Source organism: Amphiura filiformis, chromosome 4 (assembly GCF_039555335.1).
Source record: "Amphiura filiformis chromosome 4, Afil_fr2py, whole genome shotgun sequence".
In the NCBI taxonomy this organism is placed as follows: domain Eukaryota; kingdom Metazoa; phylum Echinodermata; class Ophiuroidea; order Amphilepidida; family Amphiuridae; genus Amphiura; species Amphiura filiformis.
In genome coordinates, this window is record NC_092631.1 from 193,040 (window position 1) to 210,211 (window position 17,172).

Here is a 17,172-nt window from a genome sequence, read left to right on the forward strand (position 1 = left end):
GTTTTAAAGTACCTTACAATCGTGTAAAAACAAAATTTTGAAAAATATTTAGGACAACCTCCTCAGCAAATGTTACAATATGGCTTTTATGACAATTTGTGTTCAGTTTGGTGAAATATGATCATTATGTTCACTTTTGTTAAAAACAAACAAACATGAAAACAATTTATTCAGTGAAGTCTGAAAGCTAACCAAAAATGCACAGTGCCCTATTTTGTATTTCTTTCACGAAAATTCAGCTCCTTCAAAATGCACATCATCATCTCAAAAAGTGATTTTCATGCAGCTCATACAGGATAAACACTGCATGAAGATTCCTGCAAATAAGGATATGTATAACTAAGCATCATAAGAGGGCTAACATGTTTGGTTCCAAAACAAAAATAGTCAAAGAAGCTATTCTTTGACAACAATAAACAAAGAATTCCACATTTTAAACACTTGCGCTTTTGAAGTATGTTTGATGTGGAAGTGCAATATTTGGGCACTAGTGTTATGCTGATGATTGGTAGTTTGGAGTTCTTCAAATACCATGCTAAATAGTTTGCTTTTTGGCTATAATTGAATGTACCAAAATATTTTCTTGTGTAATTCACAGGTGTATTCAAGTTTGTTCTCCTTTCCTTTTCAACAATTGTTCTGTTTCCCCTTCTTATTCTTCATCTCTGGGCTTCAGAGGAAAATACTTTTGTGAGATGCGGGCCTGTACGCATGATTTTTTTGGGGGGGTGCCGATTTTGAAAAAGTGGACTTTTTCCCAAGGGGGGGGGGGGGCGATTTTGTGAAAAGTGGACTTTCTTTACAAAATTTGGACCTTTTTGACAAAAAACCCGTAAAAACCTGATTTTTTTGCTTGCTACGCTCGCAAATTCTGAAAATTTGGGACTTTTTGTACACTTTGGCAAGTTTAGGGGGTGCGGCCCGCCCCAATGCGTACGGGCCTGGTGAGATGTATGCATGTATGCTTTGGTTATATACCAGTTTAATTTAAGACTACCTGTCATACAATGTTGAAAGATCAGTTGCACTCTTTAACACACATAATGTGCACCCTATACCTACCCAGTCCCCAGCTACACCTACCCATAGACCTGCAAGCAAGGACCTACAACTTTTATCCTGAGAAAGGTTTTTTAACACAAGTCTCCACATACATAAATGACAGCCAGTGAAAAAATTTCACTGACCATCCAGGATTTGAACCTGGGACCTTCGGATCGCCGGACCGATGCTCTGCCAACTGAGCTAATGAGTCAGATGGAGAAGAGCAGAACTTTTATCCTATCTATAAACCGAGGACCTTGCTCAACCAAAGCTAAGCTCCAAATCATGGACCCACTTTAATTTTTAATTTTCATCGGAGACCTGGCTTTACTATGACAAGTGAGACATGTGAGACAAGTGAGACATGTGTCTTAATATACATTTTTATGTTGTTTTAAGGAAAGGGAACCATGGACTTCCATGGTTGCTGGGTGTCCATGGTTTATCCCCAGGGGGGGGGCACTTCAATATGAAATGGATATAGGTGTAGGGCTGGCACTTTCGCACTAAGGGGCATTCGGTGAGAGCAAAATGTAAAAAATATGGGGTCATTGGGTGAGAGCATGATTTTGGCATTCGGTGAGAGCAAAATGTAAAAAATATGGGGTCATTGGGTGAGAACATGACATTTTTTAATTGGAATTTTTAGGTGAGAGCTGAAAAAGTGCCACAAAAACCTCGAAAATCGAATTTCTAGTTCTAAATGGCTTCAAATTTCATTGTTTTTTCAAAATAAGTAACAAAATCAGTGAAAAATGAAAGTTGCTGTTCAAATTGAACTTGTAAGGGTCTTTGGGTGACAGATCAAATGGAAAAATAGGGGGTCTTAGGGTGACAGAGCATGTGTTCGTAAAAAAATATGGGGTCTTTGGGTGACAGCGATGCTGAAAAAGGGGTCTTAACAGCCCTACATACGCGTCACCTCCAAAGTTGGAGTGCCCCGGGTTTATCATTGTTTTTTTCAGGTGTACTACCAGTCATCGCTTTCTCATGAACATGCGAGTAAGCATGCACATACACTGTGTCAGAAATGCCAAACATTAACGACTCAAACATTGACAGCCATGGAAGCGCTTTAGCAGAAATTTAGCAATTCAGACATATCTCTTGACACCAGCAGAAGTTGTCACATTTTCCTATAGGGAATCAGTTATGTTCAACATCTCTTTGCCACACCGTTTTCTATGTCTTTATATATTACCCACCATGTTAACTATGCATGTATGAGATAAAGAAATAGTTGAGTTCATTTCCTTCACACTAATTCCGTCTTCATCAATAATTACAATACTGACACGAAAACATCATTTGCTCCAGGCTTGGATTACAACTAGTATTGTAATAAACAATCTAAGTTTCATTGTCAATTCAATGATTTAATAAATATCTTTTAAACAAGGTGTAACGGCACAAAAGAATGAAGAACAAAAAGATCTGGTAGGAGTTTGCTGTATACAATAAAAATGTCAATTCCTTGATACAAGCTATAGAGGGGGTACTTTTAACTTTAGGGGAAAATCATGTACACATAATACTTCAGGGCGCATTACACCAAATCACTGCGTGAAAGGTGCAATGGTGATGAGTTCCGGTTAAAAGTATATGGCTATTGGAGACAATGTGGTGTCCTTAGGGACCATGTTCTTCGTGAGGTTGACATGTTCTGATTTAAATGAAAGATGCTAACCTATTAATGACTAAAATAGATATGAAATTATACAAATTTCACAAGAAAAGTAGGCCCTGTCCGAATTACTGCTAACGGAACAAGTTTTAATGCTAGTTTTGGCGTTGAAATAGCAGTGTCGCTATTCAACATTTTTTAATAAAAAAACTTTATCTATAAAGTTCCCCAAAATTGAAGCTTAAATGAAATTTCAGTCCTTAATTAATACAGGGATGACGTGCTTTTCAATGGAGAAGTTATTTGGTGGTCTACGCCCTTCAGGCTATTTTACAACATGGTAACATATCAGTGTGCTCATTACCTCAGAAATTGATGCTGGTCTCCGAACATAGATGAGATTTTTTGTTTTATCATTACATAATATGGCCATGGATTTGAGCAAAATATTGAAGGATGAATGAGCATCATTAATCACTTCAACTCGCTTCATTACACTCACTATAAATATATAGCAAACATGTTCATCTGCCAGGATACTGTGTTATCATCTCGTATGCAGGGGGTGCCGGGTAGCTGCACCCCCTGTTAATTTGCCAAAGTACAAAAAAGTCCCAAATATCCCAATATGTAAGCGTAGGAAGCAAAACAAGTTTTTCATTTTTTAGGCTTTTTTTGGTTTCGTTTAAAATATGCACCCACCAAAACAAAATCCTTGCTTCTATAATCCCAATCAATTTGTTGACTCACAACCTTTGAATGAGTTGGGTACAAAAACTACACAACTTGAGGTCAAATTGTGAGCTATGATTATTACATGGATGTTATTGGGACTTTGCCACTGGAATGAGACCTTTTTACTCATCTTGCATTTTCTCCCTTCCTTCCTCCATTCCTCACTCCCTCCCTCCCACTGCTCTTCCAACACAAATACTTATTCGTATCTTGTAAAAGGTTTCAAAATATTACAAATAACATTGCAACATTGAACTGAAGGCCATAACATCACTGCTCTTCTCCATCTGACTAGCCAGTTGGTAGAGCATGCATCCCGTGATCTGAAGGTTGCAGGTTCTAATCCTGGATGGTCAGTGAAATCTTTTCACTAGCTGTCATGTGGAGCCTTATCACTATGGACCACAATCGCCTCATCTCAATGGCAAAGTCCATAACCTCAATTAAACAATCATAGTGCAAACTGCAAAAAACCTCAAGTTGCAGAGAATGAGTTTTTGTACCCAAATTTTAAAAGGTCATTCAATGAATGTACAAATGTATTGGGGTTAAAGAACTGTGCACTAATAGATGAGAATGTTTTGGATCTTAGTGTATGTTTAAGAACCTTTCTCAACATTGCAACATGTTTTGCAGCTGATTGCTATTGTTTTAATCATCCAATCAGAAACAATTTTATGTTTTTCTTTTCACCGGGGATAAGCAATTGACTTTACTAGCTGTAGTTAAACTATGTGTGTACATAACATTCGACTATTGAACTCATCTGCATACACAACACAAATTATTATCATTATGTCAACTCATTCATATTATTATTACTTGATATCTGGACACTTTTTAACAATTTTGACCAGGTGCCCCCACATTTCAAGCCGGATTGGCACTAATGCTGTGCATAGATCAAAACCATTTTGACCAGATTGAAAAGCAGCTTATACACATAAATAATAGGACTCGTACATAACATTATTTTTCGCAATATGACCATCATAAATACTTCCAAATTCCACAACTGCAAATGACATGTCCGCACCAATGCCGGCCGGGCCCATCCTTGCTATAGCTCTGCTACTTATCATATAGAATCAGCAAACAAATCTGCAAAGGTTAATTAACTATCAGCTTATGCTTATTATCATTTTGCGTGCGCGGCTTATAAGCTTATCAAATTAAACGGTCTGCTCGCTTTCAAAAATCTATTCAAATACGACTTAAAAACAGACTGCACTATTATCAGACTTGTTCATACTTATTTGAATGTGTTGTTAATGAAATTATCAAAATTTGCAGACAGAATTACATGTTTAAAAAATATTTTGATGTTTTTTTGTCAGAATTTGTTAGTCATCTGCTGTAATTGATGCGGAGTGAGGGTTAAACAAGATGGATGCTATGCAAATGTCCAGAAGTTTATCAATCCGATATCGGAGCCATCAGGCCCGTACGCAGGGGGGGTGCGGGGGGTGCGACCGCACCTCCCCAAATTTGTAAAAGTATACAAAAAGTCCCAAAATTGCAGAATTTGCGAGCGTAGCGAGCAAAAAAATCAGATTTTTACGCTTTTTGGTCAAAAAAGGTCCAAATTTGGGGGAAGAAAGTCCACTTTTCACAAAATCCCCCCCCTCAGGAAAAAAAGTCCACTTTTTCAAAATCAGCACCCCCCCAAAAAAAATCCTGCGTACGGGCCTGGGAGCCATACATCATCGTTGACCAAAATCATGGTTTCGCTATACCAGTACATTGCCCAAGTTCAGTCCTTATTCAAATACAATTCCTGCATGATCAAATGTTGCTGCTGGTAATGTAACTTTTGGAGATTTTGTTTGCATGCTCTTAAAGTTGATCCACAAAATACTTCTACAGTATACTCCATCAAAAAATTGTGGATTAACTCAAAGATTTCTTCTATAATCAATCATCTTTTAAAAATGTTAGCATACTAGGCCTACAAAATTTCTTTGATATTCATTATTGGGAAACTAGTTGATCAACATATTGCTACGTGTATTACGTGAGCGAACTTGCTGAAATATAAAAAATTCACAATAACACCAATTACTTAATATTGACTATTTGATATGAATTAAAAATGGAACCTAAAAGTATGTCAACACAAACAAAATGAGCTCCATAGATCTAGAACAAATATACACAGTCCTTGTCCTGTATTATACAAATTTAAATATTCATGGATTGCAAGTCAATGATCTCCATGATTTGCAACCTCATACCAGTAGGCTATGTTCAACATCATGGCTTCTTATATAAAGTGACCTCCTGACTTTTCTATGCAGGAGAGTGGAATAAATCTATGTTTTATTTCTGGCCATGGACTTTGTCCAAAACACAGAGTTGCCAACAAAATTGACCAAAAAAAAGAAAGTCAAAGGAATTGCGGGTCAAACCACCAAAAAAGTCTCCCAATTTTTCCTCTTTAAATATTTTGGTTTCTATGATAAGAAACTACAAAAAATCACGCCAGGCAATGTCAAAAAATCGCCCAATTTTTTCTAAAACATTGGTTTCTATGGACAGAAAATGATCAAAATTTCAAACCCAATTGGGCTACCATATCAGAGGGTTGGCAACCCAGAAGAACACGCTGTACATAGCTTTCCACCTTTGGACATTAAAGGTGCGTACACAATTTTGCGGTTCTCTTTGTGCAAACAAGATGAGCAGGTTTTTGTCATACACATGCAATTGATTTTTGTTTGAACATGGATGTTATTTAGGAAGTGAAACATCCGGATTCAATAATAAGTCTGATGACCTGAGCTCCATTAAATAATTCCGCATTGTAGTTTTTTCAAATTACGCTGAATTACTTTGCAAATTGTCCAAAATCATGTCCTAATTTTTTTGTCAGCTTTATACTATTCTTAGTCCATCATGACTGACATAAAAAGAGAACTTGTTTCTTGTAGTTATTTATCTGTGTTTTTTAATTAGGCCATCTTAATAAAAACGTGTGTCTGAAAGCTACTTGGAATTTGAAAACCTAGAATGTGGAATGCAGTTATTTTTTAAAAAATTTTATGTGTCAGTCAACAAAACTGCTACAAAATAATGATATCCACAAAAAAAAAAGCTTATTCTCAAAATTTCAGTTGATTCTGATTTAGTGTTCGCAAGACGCAAGTTATGCGTGATTATGTGTATTACACTGCTCCATATGACACCGAATACATGCAATTTTGTTCTGGGACAACAAAACAAAATACAAATTTGAGGATATTTTTGCTAAATGAATTAATCTGCAAGAATTATTTTTGTACATAAACATAAGGTGAGCCAGAGGTTTCCAGTGGTATAAAAATCTCAACTTTTTTGTGGAAAATTGGGGGGGCAGGGATGATGCTGTAGATAATGAAATGCCCCTTAAATAATACCTTTTTAAAGGAGTAAACAATTGAGTCACATATTACAGCAGTCATTGGTAATGAGTTATTTTCTGTTTCAATGCACTTGTAAAAGAGGTCAACAATAACTGTTAATTGTTCAAAACATCTGTTATCATAGACACTGTAAATTGTCATGGAGTTAATAGTATACTCAAAATCCTGCTATAAAATACACCTATATAAAACATATGCCTAGACTTTCTCAAATACAAATCAGTGTTCACTATAAAATAATACTGACTAGGCCTATTTGGAATGAAAGTGTATAAATTATGCAAATAAAGTTATGGTTACTTAATTTGCATAATCTGCCCCACCCCTTTTTTTTTGTTCTATCCCTGCAACTGAGAACAGAAAGATCGAGGAGGTTGTTCCTGTGCTACAGTTTTGGTACCTTTTCAGAGATTTGGTATATCGATGGGTGGGTTTTCAGTGGAGTCCAATGTGCCCAATTGGGTGTATTTGGGCAAAAGTGCCCCTAATAGCACCCAATTTGGGTGGTTTTTGTAAAACATTGCTGATATGTTGCAAGAACAGCAACAAGTACAGGTATTCTGTCGGTCCGTGTCACGTCACTTCCGGTTGATGATGCGACTCACGGTCGAGTGAAAACAAGTCCCTGATTCGATTTTTGTTGATGATTTCTGTCATTGGTGTTATGTAAATTTTGATCGCAAATAGTCAGTCGAATCAAACAACCGTTTCTAAGTCTTCAGAGTGGAAGAAACTTACTTGATTTACCGTTTATATACTGACAAACTTAAAATTAAATTCCATGGTCGAGTGTTGTTTTTCCCGAAATTGAATGTCACTCCAACAACATCGCTATGTAGCCTCCTTCACAGCCGGTTTCTGTTGTTCATAACAAACTGTGAGTCACATGCAGTTTGGGCCCGAGACTAGAGATAGCCCGGATGTTGGACGGACAGAATAGAGAAAGTCAGCATCCAAAAGTCTACATGGCACAAAAAACCCAGAAGGATGAACAGTTAATCAAATATTGCAAAATATATGGGACCATAGACCCTATATATTCTTTATCATGGGACCAATCTTTCTATTTACTAGTATTTGGGTCAGCTGGCAGTAACTCAACATATCTGTGGTTGGAGAATAAGTGACCCATGCAGAGGATTCCATCACTGCTATAGTCACAAATATCCCAAACTACTATATAGTATCATCTATTATGTTCTATAGGCCTATACAAAACATACTTTTTATTTTATACAAATCATAATTTTCATGTAAGTGTCTTAAGAATGGTCACTTTGGGAACACCATAAACATCAGGAATATGCAGTAAATGTAAAAGTGAAGCATTAAAGTGTAATGGCCTACTACTATTCAAGATATTCAAACTGTTACTCCCACGGGTTACCGTGGTTACAGCTATTGGGATTATTGTTATTATTATCACCATTGCCATGGAGATGCAATACAATAAACTCAAAAATTTTGTAAAGTACCAGTCATTACAGTATTGTATACCCATGATCATGATAATGGGATCAAAGTGAGGCCCCATTGCATTGAAAAGTAGCATAGTGCTAGATACAATTATTGAACACAAGGCAAAGAGAATTTTTTGTATAGGCCTACTTGAACATTTTCATACTCTTTTGCTATGCTGTTTAGGGCATAATATTATAATGTTTGTAAATACTTACAACTCCTCATTCTACATATAATTTAATACTAACAGAGGACGCACACACCATTTTTAATTGCCATACCGTGGACCTCGCACACTCTAGACCACTTACTATCCAACCATGGCCAGTCCTGAAGCCCCTAACCGTGGACCACTTTTAAATGCATTTTTACATAATTTGTGTTGTCTTGGTTATGGCTAGCAGAACCATATGCAGCTCCATGTTTGCAGGTATTTACAAACACATAATTATTGCACCAGCAACTCTTTACAATATGCTGCAAACTCAACACATCGTCATCCTGTGTGCAATTCCCAAGAATTGAATTTCACATGAGAATATTTTTCTTTGAGCTGGTATTCTGATAAGATCAGAGATGATCCTAGATATCTGATGTAATGAGTATACCATGCGTCAAGTGCAACTAATACCAGGAATCAACTTGTGCTACAATACAATTGCATATCAACATGGACTAATTCCAATTATCCCCTCAACTATTTCAATAAAATAAGATACATGCATGAAACAAGAATGCATGTTTTCCACCATTGGGTTTTATTTGATAGTACATAAAGTATGTTTCAAAGTTTAAAAATAAGGAAGTTCCTGCAATATTTTTGTAAGTACAGAGATATGGCAACTTGGCATCCTATCTACTGAGACTACTGTTAATATGCGTAAGAGAACACTCAGATTTTTGCAAACAACAATTTTGTGTCACTCACTACAATTGGACCTGAACAGCTTTGCCACTATTCAATCAAATTTGCTATATTTCTGGCTTCCTCAAAATTATTTTTTTCAAAAGCTTTTGAAAACAACAAATCCTGAGTTTGCAAAATGATCAATGATATCATATATTGTAAACATCATATCATCAGTACTGACATAAAGTAGGCCCACTTCACTCGTAACCTCTCTATTTAAAGCCCCGAGATTTATCATAAGCCCCAGCACAACTCCATAGAACATCTAAATTAATGTTCAAAATAGGGTTCCCATCTTGTAGTCTATTGAATGCGAAAAAATTTCAAAACTGAAAAAATTATTCCAAAATATCCCATGAACATTCCGTACATATGTATTCAAATAGACTAAGCACAAACAGCCCAAGTATTGTTTCCGCAATTCTTAAGAACAGCCGTTGATACAATGCTCCGTACTAATAAATTAATGCACACAGCAATCTCAGACCGCTAATTGATCCTTGCTTCGTGTTCGTCAACATGCCGGTAACCTTATCCTCGCATGAGCTAGCACCCTGACGATGCCAATGTTGAATTTACTGAAGCAGGACTTTTACAAAGCGCCATGGACTCATCTTACATGTTTACAGATGGATGAAGAAGCGCCATTAGGAAAAATGACCACTGCATAAGCGCCGAGTGCACGGCGGCCATTATCCGCCTCCGAGTAGAGCGAAATATCGTCTTTATTGCAAGCCATGTTTGTCTTAACGGCACTCGACTACAAGTTTAATTTAGAGTAATGTTTGTGGAGACATAGCAAATGGACTTTTGTCAATTTTAAATTGGCCATAACATCAGCACAATGATATTTTGTTAAAATAACTGCGATAAACTAGACACAGAGAGCTCTATTGATGGATTTTATGGGATAAACATGTAATTTCTACAAAACCGCAATTTGACTAACATATTGTTAATGGATGGGGAAACAATCAAATCTAAATTCACATATCTAGAGCATGTAAACTCTCTTACCTAAACAGAAGGAAGATTGAGCTCTATTTGCTTTGTATATTAAACTCATCTAATTACGTGTATCAAAACAGCAATTGTGATCTATATATAAAACTTCACACTCGGGAGGATTTTTGGGCAAATGTCATTCATTCAAGATACACGGCACATGATACGTAAACTTCTCTCATTTTAATGAATGAATAACATGAGTTGTTCATCATATTGCACCCACCTCAAACTAGAGTTGCCAAACCCGCGATTTGGTTGGTCAATTGGGCGACCTTTGAAGATTTTTTCTGTGACTTTTAACAATTTCCTATCCCATAGAAACCAATGGATAAGAAAAAAAATGGGCCACTTTTAACATTGGCTCCCCCGACTTCCGATAGTTTCCTGCCCCATAGAAACCAATGGTAAAGAGAAAAATTGGGTGACTTTTTGATTATTTGACCTGCGATTCGGGCTGAAATCTTTTGGCAACCCTGCCTCAAACTTGTGTTACTCATGCAAAACACGTAGTGGGCACATCTTGATGGTTCTTTCCATGTGGGTCGACTGAAGACAACAAGTTTTTTTTAATTCAAAAATTATACAGTGTCATGACCATATTTGTAATCAACATGAAAAATGCATTAAAATGAGTACAAACAAGCCTAGTTTTGGTTCAGTGGTTCTTAATGATATTTTGAGAAAATATATCAAAACTTGGGACTTTTTATGCTGAAGCCTATGGCCAGCATGCAGAGCATTAATACATGGAACATACAATGTACAACCACCCACACACGTCCAAGGGGTGCAGGAATACTCTCCTGAAATACTATTCAAACTTCATTATACTATTCAGAGAGGCTTTAAAATGCAGTTCTCTTTTGACTTGCTTCAGGCGATGTAATTTACTAACAACAGAAGCAGTGTAAGCACTATAGACTATCAAATGGCCAAACGAGGCAATTAATGGACGAAAGATACTGCGAACAGGTTATATATAGGGAGAAAGCAATCAGACTCGAGTCAAGCAAGATTTGGTCTAGATGTGTTCGGGTCTTTGGGGTAATTTTTATTAGACATAGGCCTGTACTCTGTTTCACATCAAGTTTGGTAGTGACATCAATTGATGCCTTAATGCAGTTGCGTGGTAATTGGGCCTACAAACCACCCTTGAATATGTGATACATAATTTCTTTCTGCAACCATATGTGGGTTACAACCTGCAAACCTCTGAAAGTTAAAGGTTGGGTTAGCATTAGGGCATGGGGGTTAGGGTTAGGAGGGTTTAGGGTTAGAGTTTAGTGTTTTATGCCCCATTATGGTTGTAAGTAAATACGCTACAGGATTGGGTTAGTGTGCAGGATTCAATACTGCAACCAGCAAAATAACCACCTACATGATAGTACATCACTACCAAAGTAGCATAAAGATTTAAATTCTCAATGCTTGAATTTTTGCAATTTGAAAGATCCTCTATGAAATTGCATTAAGTTGCCCCTGGGAGGTGCTAGGCCCCTCCCAGTCAAAGTCCCCTATAGAATAGTTTCTAATTTGGACTCATCAAAATACCAACAAATTTTATTACACACTTAAAAATGCATATTCACTAGAGTTTCTCCACAACACACATTCTGCATTCAAAAGACCATGAATTCAACCAAATCTTCACCTAAAATACAAACTTTTTATCAGAAAAGCCCTGTTCAATCATGAAAATACATTCATATAACCTAGGAATTCAAGTGTGACACAACCAAATGATTATTTATCATAGACCCTTCAAAATGTTATCAACTGAATTGAAATATTAGAAATCACAGAAATGATTTTATAATGAACCACTTGAAATAATGTGCACCAGTCACCACCACCTAATATGGGCATACTTGATCAAAAAAATGAAAAGAAAAAAAAAAACACGACCCATTTAAATAATGTTATTCAAAACTCCCAATTGAGCTAAATCCAACAATCACTTCAAATGCCTGAATAAATACAGCAAAAAGTTGATTTTTGACTTCAATATAATCAAATAGCTGCTTTTTTGTTACCCAAATTTAGTATAAAATATATAAATACCTGAGGTGATATGCTTATAAACTCTTGAGAAGAAGCTTGAAGTATAATAACTGCCTTCTGTGAAATCTGAATTTTGTACAAAATATAATAGATTGTATGATGCTTGACATGAAGCCTGGTAACTCTGGTCACAGATCCTGGAAAGATCCCAAAGATCTCAGCGTGTTCTGGTCTCAAACAATGGCATCACCTGGGTAGGGAGAGGGTCATTTACTGAGTCACCACCCTTGCCCCCCCCCCAGCATTCCAACAAGGGGACTGATATGTTTCCAGGATATGTAGCTTACACAGATACATGTATGGTCCATATTATGCACCTCAGACACAGCATTACAGTCCAACATGGCCTGATAAGTGAAAAATCTGGATGGATGAATTACACATAATTTTGCATTGAATGGCTGAGGCGCTAACATTGATAAAGCAAAATGTTACTCAAAATTTGAGTGCTTTATGTCACAAAGTTATGGCCTTCCAAATGCTTCAGTGCATGAAATTAAGTGCGGATAACACAGAGATCCGTATAAAAGAGGTCCGGATAAGGGAGGTTATACTGTATTTCACTGTGCTGGTCATACATGATGAAAGAAAAACAAACAAACAAATATATAAATAAGCAAACAGGTATCAACATTTTCTGGAAAAAAAATGTATTTAAAAAAACAACCTTTGCAGTAACTCCTGTGATTGCTTCAAGCAGCTAGCACAAAAATATATTAGGCTCGTTCTATTATCCCCATCACAAAATGAATTTTGTGACGGAATAATAAAACCATTGCAGTGGTCTAATAATTCATAAATCTCCAATGAATTCCCATCTTCCGATATCTACACAATCAGATACGGGTCGTGAACTTAAGCGATTTCATCTTTTGGAGCCAGCGAGTCAGCGCATACCAAATTTGTTTACGCATTGGCTGAAATATTATGGATTTTGATATAAATGTGAAATGCCATCATCTTTAATATTTCATAGGATATTTATAATAATTTGCTTCCAAGATGTATTTGATATTTAACTCTGCAATTTCTTTTCTTAAATATTCAAAATTGTACATTTTCATGACCATATTTGGAATCCGCATGGAAAATGCATTAAAATGAGTACAAACAAGCCCAGTATTGGTTCAGTTGATATTTTGAGAAAACTTGGGACTTTTTATGTTGAAGCCGTATGGCCAGCACGCAGGGCATTAACTAACTAGCATGGAGTCGTCTTAGTAACGGAACAAAAAGCATATTCTACATTGGCTTATTTTTTTCACCGATAGAAATCGCTTTTTACAAAAACAATTTCCCATCTTGATGTTCGTATGTGCTATTTATATCAGATTTAGCTCAAGTACCACTGCAGGAGCTACACAAATAATATAGCCAAAGCATCAATTTTTGATATCATTCGAACAAGATAATAATTTTTGATAAATCTCAATAATTTATATGGAAACCAAAACCTTAAATGAAAATGGCTGGGGCTTCATTGGTAATATCCAAGTCATCAGCTCTTCTTTTATTTAATGACATCTTTAACGAGGGTAAACCCTGATCAGTGCAAGCACTGCTTTCCACAGGGGCCCTCGATGTTCTACATCAAAAGAAAGTATATTTATATAAAATAACAAAGCATATTCAACCTTTTGATTTGATTTTATCCTATTGTATAAATGCAGTATCTACAAGACAGTTAATAAATAATATAGCAGATACTACCCTTTAACTCACTCATTGCCTGTGTCGACTGCAGACGATAAGTTTCAAAAAAAATTTAACAATTAAAAAATTTCAGATATGTAAATTTTCATGACCATATATGGAATCAGCATGAAAAATGCATTGAAATGAGTACAAACAAGTCTAGTATTGGTTCAGTGGTTCTTCAGATAGCTCTTGATATTTTGAGAAAATATCTCAAAACTTGGACATTTTATGATGGCTAGCATGCAGAGCATTAATTACTGCTCTCAAAGTAAAGCATAGTATCTACTGGTAACAAATGAAGCAGATACATTCTTTTTACTTAGAAACACAGCCGGATCTTCCACACAGCTTTTATATTACAAACAACATCAATACACTCTTCAATTGTTCAGGTCAGTGAATTTACTGTCTATATTTAGCCAAGAAGAAATTAGAAAAAAAACACACAAAAAAACGTTCACTTCCTCTTCATCAAAAAGCAATCACATTCTCTTGATGAAACTTCCAAGAAGTAGCAGTTACCTGGTGACTGACAGTATATTAAACTTGAGCATTATTTTTCACACCCAAGGGCCTGCAATGGCCCTTGACAATTTTGGCTTATAAGATTCTGTTAAATTTAAGTTCAGCCAATAAAAATTGATGAGGGCCTGTAATTTTCAGACCTAGGCTAAGGGCCCAAATGACCCTGGGAAATGTTTGCTAATTTCTAATACTGATAATGAGTCGCATCAGCAAGACACTTTAATAAACAAGTTACATTAGAAATTCTATCATGCAATCAGATGGCCTTTTCATATTTTCAAGTATTGAGCTAATAAAAAATAACTTTGCCAAAAATAAACAAAATCATACAGGGCAGTGGGGCGGCCGGGGTGGCTATGGCTGCCTCGCTTTTGAAAATTTTGTTTTATGTTTCTTAATAGCTTTATTCCTATTTTTGGTGCATATTTTGGCTGCCCCACAATTAGATTCCCCTCCCCGCACATTTTTCAACCTTGCTATGCCCCTGAAATCACACCAAAACAACTGACAACTTTATGTAATCGGCAAGAAATAAATGAAAGCAGCGTGACTTAACAAAATACACACTGGTCCTATCGCTACACAAATCAAGAGCACCTTTTGACCTTATATTAAGTAACAGAATCCCACACCATCTCCACTTTTCACCTTCATTTATCTTGTTTCACATTTAAAATGTACGATGCGATCAAAAGAAACGAGTCATATGTCAGCCAGAATTGATTTTTTGATATGGTCTGAAATAACAAGCAATTTGTTTTGAGTTTTATTGTTTCCAGGTGGATCAAAATATGTTATATTTCAATAACTGAAAGTCCAATTTGAATGCAAATTGTAGCAATGCATATCTTTTGAATAGCACAGGGATTTGATACGCTGAACCGAAATTAATTTTGCTGAATATTTAAGTCTTATTTCGCTTGGTCATATCACATTTTATTAATCACATAAAAATATCGTCTTTGGCCGGCCATCCGACCAAAGATCAGCACCGTGGAAATTCCATCCGACTGACCGCTCCCAGCTAAAAACCAGGATCTTTCCGATGGCCGGTCAGCAATGGGTGAGTGATTTGCAAAGGGAGTCGTTTACTGTAGACAAGATTGTGTTTGTTGATACAACAGTTCATGTTACCTACTTCAAACCTGACTTGGCATCAATAAGTCAAGATATGGTGGCCGATATACATGGTAGAAATCACTGAGAAAGCTTGGGCTGGAATCAATCTTGGTGTACACTCCCCGATTGCTTCATGGTAAAATGCTGCAAGATTTTTTTGGGTAACATTTTAAATGATAATTTTGATAATTTTATTTTTCACAATTTTTGTGACTAATTTCAAGCCCACAAATTTCAAAACCTGAGAAAATATGTGATATGGGACTTTTTTGAGTGATATTTTAAGTAATAATTGTGATAATTTTATTTTTTCACAATTTTTGTGACTAATTTCACACCCACAAATTTCAAAACCTGAGAAAATATGTGATATGAGACTTTTTGGAGTGATATTTTAAGTAATAATTTTGGGAATTTTATTTTTCACAATTTTTGTGATTAATTTCACACCCACAAATTTCAAAAACCCGAGAAAATATTTTATATGATGCAAGCAAAATGAGTCGGTGTCAGGAATCTTGATTTTGAGATATAGCCAATAATAGTATTCAACTTCCTTTGCATTTATTGTTCTGAGCACCACGAAAATGGCCATATATATATATCTGGAAGCGAAAGTCTAATTATGATTGTGTTTGCAGCAAAATAAAGCTCAGAGAATGGTTCATATAATAAAATTTACAACTTAATTTTGATTTTGATCAACATCAGACTTAATTAGCTTGATCACAGCACATATTTTGATCCAGAGGTTCAAATGCGCAGCTCTTACAAAAAAAATGCTGAGAGACTTTTTTGGGAAGTATACCTTCTGAAAACACAATCACTCCTCATAACATGTAGAGGAATATTTTGAGGATTTTACTTGTCATGGATTTCATGGTGAAACTTCAGAACTACAAATTTCAAACCTGAGAAAATATTTTTGATCCATAGGTTTAAATGTAGGACTCTCTATTTTCAAAACCCAAAACAGCTGTAAACAGATTGTATTGGCTTTAAAATTTATATTCATATCATTTAAAAAATTTATGTTCCATCTTAAAATTATATTTATAACATAATATTGCAAAATACATTGGGCATTGTACTATGCTGGAAAAGTTATGACTAATTCCATTTTGATATACTTTTAACTTTTCAATTCAATTTTGACAACATCTTATTTCAGTTTGTGAATTCAATTTTTACAAAATATTTTGTTTCTACCTGGGTGCATACTTCTGCTTATTTTTGATATACCGTAAAACCCCGTCTACAAGCATATATAGTGCTTCAGATAAAAGCTAAATTAATCCAGGCGCCATTATGGAATTAGAGCAAATAAATTATAGACCCGAGCACATACAAACAAGCATTATTGTAAGACCACTCTATTGTATTGGCATATTTACGCATGTATCGTATTAATTTAACTTTCATCAAAAACACTATATATGCTTGTAGACGGGGTTTTACGGTATTATTTTTGAGGTCAAATTTAAGGTAAAATATGCTTCAAATCCCATACTCAGTATATCTATTGTCAATATCAGTAGCACTTTATAGGTTGGATGTGAAAAATAAAATAAAATAATATACTGTAA

At 35.7% G+C, this 17,172-nt stretch overlaps 1 protein-coding gene and 1 non-coding gene across 7 annotated transcripts in view; both read right to left on the minus strand.

The window, feature by feature from the left end:
- The window catches only part of LOC140150449 (RNA-binding motif, single-stranded-interacting protein 2-like), a 435,798-nt gene that overhangs the window by 136,329 nt on the left and 282,297 nt on the right, over positions 1 to 17,172 (minus strand). The gene's annotated exons all lie outside the window — the stretch shown is intronic.
- Positions 1,183 to 1,256, minus strand: Trnaa-ggc (transfer RNA alanine (anticodon GGC)). Its single transcript has one exon. It is a non-coding gene; the product is annotated as a tRNA-Ala (tRNA).